Genomic DNA, 15,154 nt, shown 5'->3' with positions numbered 1-15,154 from the left:
AGCCCTTACATAAAGAAGAAAGAAAAACAATGAACATCTGGAAACATGGTGGAAAATTACTGATGTTTTCTCAGAGGGTGAAAGCCCCCTCCCCTGATGATGGGGAGAGGCCAGGAAAGCAGAGTGAAGGCTGGGCTTCCCCATGGAAGGAGCTCTGAAATCAGCCTCTTTGCTCACCCAAGCCTTGGCTGTGAACAAGAGAAGGGAAGGGAAAGGGTAGCCAGATCCAGGAACAGGGGTGCTCCCTCAGCCCTTAGGGTAGCCCCTAACTGTAATGCCTGCTCCCATGTTCTGTACATGAAGGCACACTTCTTCCTTCCTGTAACAACTAATTTTTAAAAAAATGAGCATGCCTGATGCTATTGTAATAATAATGACAATAGAATAATTTACATTTATGTTTCACTTTTTGTAAACTTTTTGGAGGCTCTCTTTCCTCCACTTTTTGTTGATTGCAGGGAAAAATGTCAAAAGAAAGCATTGACTTTTGAGTCTAACCTAGGATTATGACAACTTCTAGTTATCCAATGCTGATATTTAGCACAGTTTACCACACAGTCACCCAGTGTTGTTGCAAAGTTTCATAAAAGCTGCAACTGGAGTTACAAAACAGATGTGACACTCTAGTTTACGTAGAGGAGGAGATGGTGTAATTTTTGTGGTTCTACTGCCAGATTAATCAGGAACCAGGACTCACTGCAGACTTAGTTGTGCTCTTTGTGGGCAGTGAGAAATTCAAGCTGTCTCTTTAAGAAATTACAGTGAAAAACCCACTTCTGAAAAAAATTTCACCTAATATGGGCAAAACTACCTCCTCAGTGTACTAGAGCCTGAAGCAATTCAAGGAAATGTCTTTCCTGTTTGTTTACTTCAAACCCTGAACAACCTTGTGGACTTACTGCCTGTATCCTTTCTCTGACTTTTTGGGGATTTTTTGTGCCCCACCACACAAGTGAGCCTTTTATGAAATAAAGGTGAAAAAATAATGCAATAAAATGGGAGAACAAGATTGTGAAATCACTGCTTGTTGCAAAGGGCATTTGGCAGACATGACTTTCGAAACTACTTTGATTTTTAAAACTGACTAGATTTCAAAGCCATCTTTCTGACTTCCCAGGCTTTCTCACCACAATGAATCTTTTTGGTAGGCCTCTCCTTGGAGCATACACTGACCTGGGAATACAGCACTGAGCTGGGTCCTCTTGTACACCTCATGAACCCCATTTCAAATGTTTTTCTTTTGTGTTGGAGAGTGCTTGTTCTCCAGAGTCACAGGCAGAATGCTTGTCACTGACACAGAGCTGTTGTCCTGTCACTGTGTCCAGCAGGGACTGGACTGTCACAGTCACAGATGCTGCTACAGCAGGATGAAGAGACGGTCCCACCACTGAGGCACTTAGAGCAAATCAGAAGCAAAGGAAATAAAAATTTTTACAGTACAGACAGGGAAGTAGGAAGAAAGATGGAGAAAATAAGACTGCTCTTGCATCCCAGCTTGTAAGTCCTTGGGTATGTCAGAAGCAACCTCTTGCAAGTAGCAGCACAGAGGAAGTTGTTGATAGCATTCACCACAATGCCACAGGCATGTCCTGCTCTAATTATAGATGCTGTGGTGACTTGGACACGACACAAGGGACACCACATGGACTTGCCAGACTGCTGCTGTGCAGCAAATTGCAATGTCCAGGCCTTAAATGGTGTGGTCACTGGTGATAAAAACTGGGGCTTTCCAGTGGTGACCACTGTAATAGTTTGTGGTCAGAAGGAAGGCAACCACAGGGAAGAGCTTTCAAATTGTTATTTGAAACAAAAGGTAAAACCAGCAGGAGTCTGTGAGCATTTGCAAAGACATCCAGACTGTTGTAGGGAAAACAAGGCAGTTGCTGAGGCTGCAGAAAGTGCCATTTTAACCGATGTCCTCAGTTAACAGAGCTATTTTTAAAATTAAAAAAAAAATCTCAATTATTTTTTCCTTGCAATTTTGTTAAACACTGACCAACATTTTTCAGGACATCCAGGCTTTGCTTTCATTTGGTTATAAACTAACCCCTAAAGGTCCACAGATACCTCTGCTCTCCCTGGTACATAAGCCCCAGGGCCAGATCTGTACAGGCTCCTCTGGGACAGCTTAAGGAGAGGCTTTACTCCCACCTCATGGGGAAAGGATGCTGTCTTTCTGGTGTGTTTTCATTTGGAGCTCTCACAATCTCTCATGATTCAGATCTCTTAGATGTCAGCATGTGTCAAAAAATTGATTAAACCGAAGCATTGCTGGGTGAGGCTGGCCAAAGACAGGTTTGGACATAGCTGGTCTAGATGAGAGGTTAATCTGGAGTGAAGGCAGCTCCTCATTGCCACACAAGTGGCAATTGCACTGCACTGAGTTGGTCTGTCCTCAATTTAAGAATTTTGCATGGGGTTTTCCTGCTTGTGCCATACCCACTTTATTACTGGGTGAGAATGGAGATAAAGGAATTATGTAGTCAAAGGAATCATGTCACATATTCAGTAGTTTTGATGATTTAAAGACCCTTTTAAAAATTTCTTTACCCAGGATAACTTGTGCACAGTTTCCTCTCCCTCCCTGAAGAAGCAGGAGGTGTGGGGTGCTGCATGCCCTCCACAGAGGGCTGTCAGAGGCTGCTCTGTCAAGGATGAGGGAAGATACACATCATGCTGCCTGTACATCTGCAACAACATGTGGGGGAAAACAGCTGGGAAAAACTAAAACACAGAGTCTGTGCCTCAGCCTGCAAGATCCCAAGGGCAGTACAGAGGTTTTTTAAAGGTTCGCTGAGGCAGTCATGGCCTGGGAAGGGTGCCTGGCTCAGGGACTGGGGCAAAAATGTGTTTGGGTCCTGTGTGCAAACATAAGGGTTTGCTGAATCTGGGGGTGCCTGAGGACAAGAAATAGGAAACAAACTCCACTCACGGCAGCTCTGGAGGAAACAGCTGGAAAGGGAACTACACAGGACTATGCAGAGTGTCTTTTGGCACTAACACAGCTGTCCTTGACTGTGTCATGTTCAAACCTACTCTTGTTTGGGGGACTGCAGTCTGGGCTTCATGGACCACAGGCAGCAGCCTGGAGAGTAGAGCCTCAAATGTTACATTCCCTGCACAAGTGGAATGGAGCCTGTAAAATCCTCAGGCTCATGCAGTCCATCATCCAAGATGGATAAGGCAGTAAACGTAATGATGATCATCTCCAGTTGATACCCAGGAAAGCAGATGGCTGAGGGAGAGAAATTACTTATTCTAAGTCACTACAGGGAGTGCAGCCCCATTTCCCAAGCTGAATTCACAGGTAAGCAAGTGTCTCCTGGAGGAAAAGAGTTTTCACAGCAGGGGCACCTGCTCATTAGAAAGGAACCAGACCTTAATTTATTTTGCTTCCTCACTGGTTTCATGGGTTGAATCTTGGTCTTCTGGCAACTGTTTATACTCTTCTAATTTTGACGGAAGGTATTTTGCTGACATTCATACAATATAACTATTTCTCACATCAAATCCATAGAAAAGTTTTGAAGTTGCTGTTTTGTGGTTATAAATGGGCTCCCTTCTCAGTCCATGCAGGACTGTAATGCATTAACCAGGTGTGACTCCTGCTTTTGCAATCAAAAGCACAGGGTATCAATTTTCCAGATTGAATATCTAAATGAAAGAGGTCACATCGAGGCTTCATAACTTCAGGCAAGGTAACATCCATTAAGAGCTGGAAGCCAAGTGGGACTGAAAAAAAATGTTGATGAGTCAAGTATCTGTTCCTGTATTCCACTTACCTCGCTATCTATAAATCAGCTGTAAGAGGAAATAACTTCTTCCAGAGCACTGTATGGTCATACAGGTGATGTATGTGCCTTCCCCAGCCTTTAAGTTGCTGCCATCAGGAGAGGGCTGGATGGATAACGTAAATAGACACACTGTTGCTGGATGGAGAATGTAAATAGATCTGTGGATTAAATAATTTTTGGTTTTGCATGGTTGGAAAGGAAAGATAGTTTTTCTCCAGGTCACTGTTAGAACAAGCAATGCTGCCACTACAGTTTCCTTTCTCTGCCTGGGAATTCGAGCAATTGGAAAGGTGACATCCTTGGTGTTTTTCCTTGTCACAGAGCTACAAAAGACCCAGGGCACCGTCCTAGAAGAAAGCAGTAGTAGCTTTAACTGACAAAACTTGGGAGCAGAGCGGTTTTTTTTGGTTTCCTTCCTGAGCCAGACCTTGCTACCAAAATGTCACCTGAGCTATCAGTTCCTTGCTCTCACGTGTACAGACTACTTTCTGCTACCTTCGAGGTGTTTACACCGAGGTGGATGTCCCTGCCGTGCCTGCGGGCTGTGACAGGGGGCCGGCTGTGGGAGTTATTAAATTTGAAAGTAATTCCTACCCTCCTGCTGTCGTCTGCTGGGTAGATGGGGAAGAGATCGGCACGCTGGAGCTCCCCAGGCTGCTGGAGAGCACCGGGTGGGAATGACAGCGCCCAGGCCTGCGGGAACACCGGGTGGGAATGACAGCGCACCAGACTGCGGGAACACCGGGTGGGAATGATAACGCCCCAGTCCCCCCGGAGCACCGGGTGGGAATGACAGCGCCCCAGACTGCCGGAACACCGGGTGGGAGTGACAGCGCCCAGGCCTGCGGGAACACCGGGTGGGAATGACAGCGCCCCAGTCCCCCCGGAGCACCGGGTGGGAATGACAGCGCCCCGGGCCTGCGGGAACACCGGGTGGGAATCACAGCGGTCATTGCCACCGAGCACGGCCCCGAGTGTCCAGGCAGTCGCCGCAGTGAGCACCGTGAGGGCTCAGGGGGCAGGGAAAGTGCGCTCTGCAGCCCTCTCTCTACCATTCGTGAGGACTGCATGTTTGAAGTAAGTGACTGCTGTTTTTTTAAGGTATTTGTACATTGAATAGATGACATGACTGCACAGATTAGGTCGATTCCTGTCCACCCTTGCTCTAAAATGGCGAGAAGCTCCTTTGCATGTGTCTTTCCTCACTGACAGAGGAGGCCACCGTGTGTGGGGCAAGATGAATTCCCTGCGGAGGAGCAGCCAGGACCAAAATGGTGGGAGCAGGCTCAGAGAGCTGCGGTGGAGGCTGCGGATTACCCTGCCTGCTCGATCCTTTCCACCCATGAACAGCTCTGCAACTTTCACACATTTGTCCCCAGCCAGCTGAGGTGGCCTTTTGGGTCACTTGGGTGGCCAGTAATTCTGCTGTCCTGGTTTTCTGGAGCTGTCTGCAGCATGGCAGAGCTCACCTTTGGCTTCAGCAAAACCTTGTCACAGCTGGCCCTGGGTTTGAGAAAATCCTCCAGTTTGTAGGGATTTGGAGACCACTGAGAACCTCCATCCTGCATGAAAGACACATTTTGGCCCCAATGTATGTGAAGAGCAGTGTGTAGCTGTGTGTAAAGCACAAGTGTGCTAGAAAACTTCCTGAACACATGCTTCTGCCAGAGGAGGAAGGATGGGCAAACACAAGGGTACCACCAGGTGTGGCCAAGCTGCTGATCAGGGGATTGGCAATGCTTGGGGCTGGTGGGATGACTCCGTGACAGGACCTGTGTAGGACTGAAATGAATCAGGCAAGCACAGCTTCTTCCCTCTCATTGTTCAGTAATTTTTAAGACTACCCTTTTCAGTAACTGAACTTGCAAGACCTTTGAAAAGCCTAAGAAAACTTACAGTTTAAAATTTTGCCATAAGAGGGCAGTCTGACATAACCACATAAGCAAGTTACCTTGCAAGGACCTGAGTTTTTCTTCCTAAAAAAAAAAAAAAAGGCAGACTGATAGGAATTAATGAATTAATGACTTGTCTCGAGCTGAAGTCTTAGATTAAACTTTAGAAGGGATTTTTGCAACTGGTGACATAGAATGAGCGTAAAAGGAAGCATTTGCAGTAAACACAAAAATTTCTGTTTTCCTGGAAGAGGCAGAACTTAGGAGTTGAACTTAGGAGTCAGGGGGATGAGATTTCCTCTTTGCACAGCTGTATTCTCCTACTAGGAACACAGGTTTGGAATTTTCCTTTCAGTGGAAAAACTATGTGGTCTAATGTGGGCAGTGAAACACGGCAGCACATGCTCATGGTGAGAGAGCAGAGTAACTGCAAGACAGGGATGGGGCACTATGGCATCTTTAGAGAAGTGTTTATAAGGGGCTCTGAGGTCTTGCTGTTGAAAAGGCCAGGTCCTGCCAAAAGGGGACTGGCAGCCATGACCCTCCTAGTTCCTGCTGAGTTTCTCCCAGGGCACATAATCTCTAATGTTGAAAATGCCAGCATGGTACAGGACTTCGAAAGGTTGCCTGCTGCTAGTCTGATTGCTGCGATCTGGAAGACAAAAATCTCATCCTCTTTAAGCCCCAACTTATCTTTCTGTGGTTTTGGGCAAGGCACTTATGTTCCCTAAGCATAAGCTCCTGATGAATGGAGGCAGGATACTTCCCACAGTGTTGTTCAAAGACTGCCTTTTGCAGGGTGCCTTAAAATGTTGCCAGCACTGCTCTTCCATGTCAGATATATAAAGCACTGGCATTCCAGCCCTTGGTTGCTGTTGTTGGCCACTCCCTGGCACAAAAAGTGGAGGAAAAGAGGGCTAGAACTGCAGTGGCTGCTGCCTCTCAAGGCACTGCTGAGGGACTAGTGCAGCAGTGGCAGATAGGACAACCCCAAGTCTGGCTGCAAGCACCTCAGGTCCAGAGCTGGGAGAGCCAGTGGGATGCCACCTCTTCTTCCTTCCTTTCCCTGGGCATCATGGTAGCTAAAACATCCTTTTGCTGCACTTTTTGTCCAATACATTTTACACTTTGTTAGCTCAGACAAATTAATTTGCTTCATGGTGCAGCTCAAGGGCAGCTGTTCAGTCAATAAAAAAACAAAAAGAAAGCAAGTGTTGTTTATGCCCTAGTATCACCCTGCAAGGCAAAACCAATCAAATTTGCCCTTCCTGCAAGAAAAAACATGAAGGAAAGTGAAGACCAGAGAGGGCTGGTGGCAGTGTGATGCTGGACACAGAACCAGATTGCTGTGGTTGTTCAGACCACAGCAGCATTCAAGGGTGGGAGATTGAATCCCTGGCCTTCAGACACAGGGTGTGAATTGCACTCCAGTGTCCTTGGCAGACCCCTGCTGTCCCTCTCCTGCAGTGATGAGATAACATAACTTCTCTGGTAATACACTGTGCTTTTCTTGAGCTCAATCTGTGCAGTATAGACCAACCAAGAACTAATTTTGTCTGAAACGAAGTATTGGTTTGTATGGGAATGGGCAAGATTATAGCAAACTACAACTGGATTCGGCCATAGGTTTTGGATGCAAAATAAACTCCGATTTGATTTCAGAACTTCCAGTTAAAGTCGTTTGCTGTGCATTTTTCAATGTTGTTTTTCAAGAATGGAAACCAATAGTATATAAAATACTTGCTAGTACTCCTCAGGTCTGCTTTTACTATAGCATATAATGCACGGCATAAATTGTTAAAAGTAAACCAGCAGATAGTCAGAAATAACAGCCTGTGGGAGGAAAGAACTGGAAACTCCCCAAGATGATCCAATCCCAATAATCTGAAAAAAAGTCCCACCCAGATGTCATGGATGTGCTAAGAAAGCAAGCAAGCAAGCTTTTTTTAAAACTCAAGTTTACAACATGTAATACTTGATAAAACTGCTCCTGGGAAAATCTACGGTGGTGAATCAATACACACCCCATCTCACTGTAATTACTGTGTTAAATACAATTGTTTAACTAGTAGTTAGAAATAGAGATGATCTTGCTTTTTATGAGTGAGACAGATCTCCAATGAAAGTGATCCTTTGCCATTTCTGTTCACATTTAAACTTTAAAACTGAGGGAACAGGCAAATAGCTCCACAGTCCGAAGAGAGTTTGCAGTTTGCTATAAATGCACACATAGGCTATAGGAGCAAAGTGAACTCCTCAGCTGTATATGGGCAGATTCCTTAAATTAGTGCAGTCATCCTCACAGAAGTAAAAAATGGACCTGTCATCTCTGAGGAGCAGTTAGTCCACTGCTGTGCTCCCATGGGAAAGGGAAAGGCAATTTTCCCAACAGAAGGAATTGCTCCGTAATGTGAGAGGTCATTGAAATGCAAGTAACAAACCAAAACAGATGAAATATGTGCAAAGTAAATAGATCAAAGGCATTGAGATAATTAATTATCGGCGGTCTAGTTCTCAGAGAAAGACGATTCATTCACAAAGACGCCACTGTACCCGACACTTCCCAATATTGGTGTCTGCAGCACGCATTTACTGATCTTTGTTAATGAGTAAAGACAGAATTATTATGCCAGATTAACTGTCTGCCCTAAAAGTTTCTGTTCTGTTACCATAATGCCTTGGCCTACAAATAAACTCTGCTACATTCATAACATTTTAGTTTAAGAGTAAGTGCCAAGTCCATTTTTGTGTTTACTAATGTGGAAGTTTTGATCTCTGTATGCTAATCATTTGTGAGTTTACATGGCCATTTCAAAAGAAAACTCAATGGTGTTTTGAACTCAAATTCTCTTAATTCTTAGTGCCTGGGCACCCATCTTTTTAAGCCCATTAGCACAGCAGGAATATTTCTGCTGCAAGGACAGCAAGTGTGGAAAAGATGAAGTCCTTTCAGCCAGTCCTAGTGCTGGCTCTTTGTCTGCCCACACATTGAGATGGCTCTCTTTCCCTGAGGAATTACTGGAATGATAAAGAATGGAGTGAATTTTCTTTTGTGCTGTACACCCTGGTCTGATGGGAACCTGAGCACCTCGAAGACACCACAAAGCTTGTGGCTACAGGGCTATTTCTGTGAGGAGGAGTGTGATATGAGCCAGGTGTGAGCAGTAAGTGGTAGTTGCTCTGAGTCTGCAAACCCACAGGTTTGCCAGGTGGGAGGATTTGCTGGGAGCAGGCAGTAAGTTGAAAGGCACCAGGAGGAAGGAGAGAAAGATGCTGATTGCTACCCAGGGATGGCACCTACCTTCTGCAGAAAACACCAAGAGCTTGTTTTAGTTGTTAGGTTTCTCTCTTTGAAGAGTAACGTTTGAAGCATCCCAGAGAAGCTGTGTGTTTCTCAGAGGATTTTTGAGTGATGCTGAAGATGTTCATCCTACCCATTCCCAGCACCTTTTTTGTTATGACCTTCAGCCTCTAATTTTTGCTCCTTTAACAGGTGACTGAAGGCACAGGGTTGGAGGTACAGACCCTGCAATTTCTCCCACTCCTTTAGAGAAAGTACCGTGCTTTCCTGAGGAGAGGACTGTCATAACACAAAGGAATGTGGTGGAGAGGTCAGGGCAAGTGATAGGAAAGGTCTCTCATGTCTGTGTTAGCAATTTGGGACTTTCTGCATCCCCCAGAAACTCTGACTCCATACCATGGTCTTGTGGAGCTGCCTGGAAGATGCATGGTGCCATGGCCTGGGATTTCACCCACTCACACAGGATCTGTGAGCCCACCAAGGGATGAGCCAGGTACTTCACCAGCTGTGGCAGGAACAGTGTTATGGGAGAACAAAGGAGTGAAGGGACAACAGCCATGTTCCCCAAACACCTGGGGAGCAGGACTGGGAGAGAGACCAGGAGGGCTAAAGAGGCTTGGAGAAGAGGGGTGAGTGATGGCTGGGACCATCTTCTGGAAGGAGGAGAAGTGGGGACATCTGGAGAGAAGGAAAGTTCTGATGTAGCTGCAGGAGCTTGGGAGGACTCTGGGAAAAATGGAGGTGCACAGTACCATGCTCCAGTTGGCTGTGGACAAGACTGGGATGGTACCTTGAGGGGAATGAAGGTGCATGTGAAGGGCAAAATTGTGCTTTGCAGCATGTGGGATGCAGTGTTGTGTGGAGTAGTCTTTCCTCACCCTCTCCTTTCTTTTTTTGTTTCCAAAAAACATGTCAGCCGTCACCTGGATGGATGCATGCTTGTATGAACGGATGGATACATAATTGGGAAGGGGTGGCTGGTTTATCATCTTCCAAATTACTCCCCAGACAATTATATCCCAACTGACCATGTTGAAACCAGATGGGCTTTCAAGTCTGAAAATTTGTCATGGGTTCTCTCTCACTTTTAACAGCATCTCAGTTACTATAAAATACTATAAAGTAACTATAAAAATAATGTGGATAAACATTTATGTGAACATGGGGGATGCAGCTCATCAGTTGTTGGCCTTTGGGCCTCATATCTGGCAAAGACCCCACCATTGTCAGTGCAGCTCCAGCTTTAACACTCTCCCAGAATAGTGTTCTCCCACCAAGTTAACAGAACCTAAGCAAAGGGATTTAAGGAGCAGCAAGCCAGTGATAGGGGACAAGTGTGAAGGCTTAGTTTACTTTGTTTAGCATAGACCCTTAATTTTAGCCACCACAAATATAATAAGGCCTTTTCTTTATTTATCTATGCAGCCATGGGGCAGAAAGGGCAGAGGAGCTTAAAAGACTTATTCATGCAAGCAGGGTTGCTGTGCTAAGTCCTCTATTTACATACTGCAAATGTGTTTCATTCACATTAATGCAATGTGAAGGAAAATGGATGCAAATTCTGTGTGTCCATCTCTATGGAAGTACAGAGGCTGGCAGTGCAAATAGAGGCCAGTAATATTGCTATTTTCCCTTCCACTAAATGGAAAACTCATCTACACAAAAGGGCTGAAAGTGTTCTCTAAGCCATCCAAACAGAAGAAAATTTGCTCATGTTCTGTGGCTCAGGGACTGCTATAAAAATTCTCTGTCATCTTCCTGCCTGGTCTATTTCAAGCAGAATGATTTCCCAGCTAAGGGAAAAATAGTTTGACATTATTAGCATTTTTCAAGAATTCCTGCTCCTAGTCTCTTGCTCGTGCCAGGCAAATTTGTTTTGCTGAACTTTGGTACAGTTTGTGTGGAATATTTCCAGGCAGACTTTGGGGCTGTAGGCTGGTGAAACCTTGATACAAGCATTGAAAAATGGCAAAAACTTAAATCATCTTTGCAAGGTGCATCTCTGAAGCTGGTTTTTTTTTTTTTGTATCTAGGCACCTTTCTCCTGTTGATACCTGTAAGCCAGAGACAAACTGGGTTTTTAAGAAAAGAAGAATTAGAAGTCAAGGCCAAAATAGCTCCTTTGTCTCCAGAAACCTGTGGCAGAACTGAGGGAGGAGTGCTGCATGTCAGGGTGCCACCTATTCTCAGGGCACTCCAGCAGCTGTAAGTGCTGTGGAAACCCTGCCCTAGGGTCATGGGCAGCTCTCACCAGCCCCTCCCCAGCACCTGGGGTCCTTTAGCAAATCCTGATGAAGCTGTGAGAACCTTCTAGCTGCCCTTGCAGGTGCATTTGGTGCCCTGCAGAAGCCCACGGCGATGTGCCCCATGCTCGGCCCCTGTCGCTATGGATTCTTGAGCCAGGGCTCCGGGCAGTGCCTCGGGTGCCGTTGTGGGAGGACAAACCAGTAAAGCCTTTGCTGCTTCTGCATCCTGTCCCACACCAGCACCTCTTTCTCTCCAACTCCATAACAGACAAAAGTACTCAATTAACAGCCTGTCAATCCTACTGGGTGATGATTCCTGAAATAACACCTATGATTCCTGAAATAACACCTTTCCCCACCCCTCCTTGCCTGGAGTGGGGCTTTTTGTGAGCTCTAATCAACATAAGGACTAACCTGCACCATGGGAACACCTATGTAAAGATATACTTTTTTAGCTGTTTCTTTTCACAGCCAAAGTGCCTGGAGAAAGGCCAAGAGGGATTCTCAGGCATCTCTGAGTTGCTGTAGGAGAATCATGGGTAAGGGAGTCAGGGAGGCAAAGGATCAGTTTTATCTGGCTCACAGATTTACAGTCACTCTTTCCAGGAACACATTCCTAACTACTCTGGTTCAAAAAGTGCATTTCTTTGTGCAGCCATCATTGCTTTCTAGCTCATTTTCTGATTTCTGTCCTGGCTTGAATATTTAAAAGGAGGATGTGTGCCGGGAAGTCACTGCTGGAAAGCTGCAGCCTTCCTTCTTGTCTCTCAGGGACTACCAAGGCAGCAGAGACCACAACACATGTTTTTCCTACTGCACTAAACATTTTGAATGTATGCTAAAAATGTTAATACACTATTGAAGCCTGGAATTTTTCCTTCAGGTGTGATGCCTTTAGGCCATTTGTGCTTCACACACGACTGCGGGTAAGGGCTTGTTGCACTGCCAGAAACATGCAGTTAATGAGAAGTTATTCACTGTCCTATTATAGTCAATGAGAGAGCTCAGCAGTCACTCACCTCTAACATACCCTACTTTTTCCTCAAAAGCTTTGTTCTGGAGTCAGGGCTGCCGTGAGGCTGAGGCAAGAGGTCCATCTTTCCTTTGAGGAGGGCCCTACATGGGTGCAAACACTCCAGGACCAGACTGGCTGCTGTGGGCTCCTGCTAAAGCAGCCAGGAGATGTGCAGGGAGCAGGAGATGATGGTGGCACAGGAATGATCCCAAGGAGAAGAGGCACTGTAGAGCACCAGGAATAAAACCTCTTGAAATAAGGGATGGTGGAGGCAAGGCACCAGATTTTGCCCTCTCTCTCACTGTGTACCAATATGATTTCACTGTTAGGTCCTTGCTAGAGCTGCACAGTCACAGTGCCACAGTTCAAAGCAGCAGGGGGGCTGCCCAGGAGGCTGGGGATGTCCCTGGGCAAAGGAAAGGCAGGTGTCCTGTGGGTGCCAAGTGTGGCACCTCTCACCCAGGGGTCTGGCAGGGAGCCACACATCCCAGACACAGCCTGCAGGGGTCCGGTCAGTCCCTGTGGCCCAGTGGGACCATGGGCTGCTTCACACCAGGAAAGGTTAGTGGCACAAGCCCTTGTGCTTGGAGAAGCTTCTTACTGCTCTCAACAACTTTGCAGAAGTTGGCTGTAAGTTGGCTGCTCAGGTAATACCCCAGTGGAGTGTCCATCTCAGGGTTCCCTGGGTGACTTAGTGTTTCTTTCTGGCAAGCTTTGTCATCAGTTGTGGTGTGACTCTTTCATTCTGATGGCATGTTATTAGTAAAATAGTCCCATACTGGCTCACCTTTTCCTGAAGCCTCAGAGAGCCAGCAGGCTCATTTCTCAGGAAGGTGCTGATCAAAACCTATGGATAAGGGCTGGAGTTCTGCAGTATACTTGAATCAACATCAGGTTTCACTTGGGTTTCTCAATTTAGATTTAACTTCAGGCAATTTGAAGATGTTAAGGGGCACATTCCCAAGTAGCTGCACTCAACACAAAGGCACAGGTTTTTTACTGGATGTTGGCAGGGTCTTGCTGTGTGTTTATCGGCAGTATCTTGAGGCACAAAGTCAGGGCCTCAGAGTTCATGAAACAAGTTCCTTTTGCAAGGAGAGAAATCCGTATGGCTTTGCAGAAGGGAAGGATTTTGGGGGGGATCACTGGGCTGAGCTGTATGCCTGAACCATGCTGTACCCTCAGACCTCACTGAGCTGGCTGGGCTGTGAGTTCTCCTCTCCCACCGCTGTCCTCATCACCTTGCAGGACTGTGCCCGTATTTTGGCTCCTGAACGCGTGGCCCCAGCGTGGCCGGGCGCTGATCCCACCTCTCCAGCAAGCAGAGCGTGTTGTTCCGCCTGTCTGCTCGCAGCTTTCGCCTTTCTTCTGTCCTCCTGCTATTCTATCACTACCATAAAATGCAGTTCTGACCTTTTTGTCCTCAGCAAGCTATTCATTTAAAATACAAATGCTGTCCTCAAACAGCAGTCATTAATATGAGGCAGCAAATTCTTTTCTTTGTTCTTTATTGTTGATTTCCCCCCATTGGGAAACTGGGTGGCAGGAGAGCTGCATAGCTGCAGAAGCAGCTTGCTAATTGCATACTTTCAAATACTAATTTGTATGGGTTGGTTTGGTTAAAAAGGGGAAAAGAAACAAGGCAGGGGGTGATAAAAAAATGTCAAGGTTATAAACTCCACAGAAGCTCTGTAGCCTGGAATTTTTATTAATTCTTTAAATGTAAATTGCAGGCCCATGGCTGCACATCCATGCCTCCCACAGAGTGCCAGGTAGTGTGGTGCAATTTGCCCTGCAGACCTTGGGTGCAGCAATCGAGCCGAGGAGCTGAGCTCTGCCCTCAGCTGCCCGGAGCGCGGCCGGCGAGGTGCCAGCCAGGAGCCATTCCCAACGGGGACATTGCTCCCAGCTGGCGCCTGGCTGGCTGTGGGCAGGAGCCAGCCCCTGGCCCAAGTGGGCTCAGGCGTTGGTGGGCACAAAAACATCTCTGCCTTTGAGGAGCAGAGGTTTGGAGGGATGGCACACAGAATCACAGAATAATGAGGTTGGAAGAGACATTTGAGATCATCGAGTCTAACCTAGCCCTAACACCTCAACTAGACCATGGCACCAAGTGCCACATCCAGTCTTGTTTTAAGCACATCCAGGGATGGTGACTCCACCACCTCCCCAGGCAAACCATTCCAATACTTTATCACCCTCTCTGTATAAAACTTTTTTCCACTATCCAACCTATATTTCCCTTGGTGCAGCTTGAGACTGAGTCCTCTGCTTCTGTCAGTTGCTTCCTGGTGAAAGAGACTGACCCCCACCTGACTACTACCACCTTTCAGGGAGTTGTAGACAGTGCTAAGGTCACCTCTGAGCCTCCTTTTCTCCAGGCTAAACAACCCCAGCTCCCTCAGTTGTTCCTCATAGGGTTTGTGTTCCAAGCCCCACACCAACCTTGTTGCCCTTCTCAAGTCAGCCTTGTGTCTGTGATGGTCTAAGGGAAGAGATGAAAGAAGGTACTCATCAAGGAGTGACACTTTTTACTAAACAAAGAGGTACAGCTAGAAAAAAGGCAAGTCTTTGAGCACACCAGCTGAGATTGCTGCTCAGAGATTCCCCAATATGCATCCCTGTACCTGCCAATGAAAGTGCTTACTAAACATGAACTGCAAGCTTTCAGTATTTTGTAATGTGTCTGGATGATTTGTATTGGAAAAAAACCCAAGACTTAAAGATATTCAGCTCTTACAAGCTTTTGACTACCAAGAGGTAGTTGTTATTGTTTTGAGTGGTTGTCTTTTTTGCCCACTTCTTGCTCAGTTTTTTGCCATGCTTGATGTTTTCGTACAGATTCTTCCTTGCCACCAAATAATGTTTGCTATTTCTCTTTGGAAAAAGATATTTTTAGATGCTCT

Source organism: Agelaius tricolor, unplaced genomic scaffold, assembly GCF_023055355.1.
Source record: "Agelaius tricolor isolate 1412-34295 unplaced genomic scaffold, bAgeTri1.0.p SCAF_3, whole genome shotgun sequence".
NCBI classification, from domain to species: Eukaryota; Metazoa; Chordata; class Aves; order Passeriformes; family Icteridae; genus Agelaius; species Agelaius tricolor.
This window is presented reverse-complemented; position numbering follows the sequence as displayed.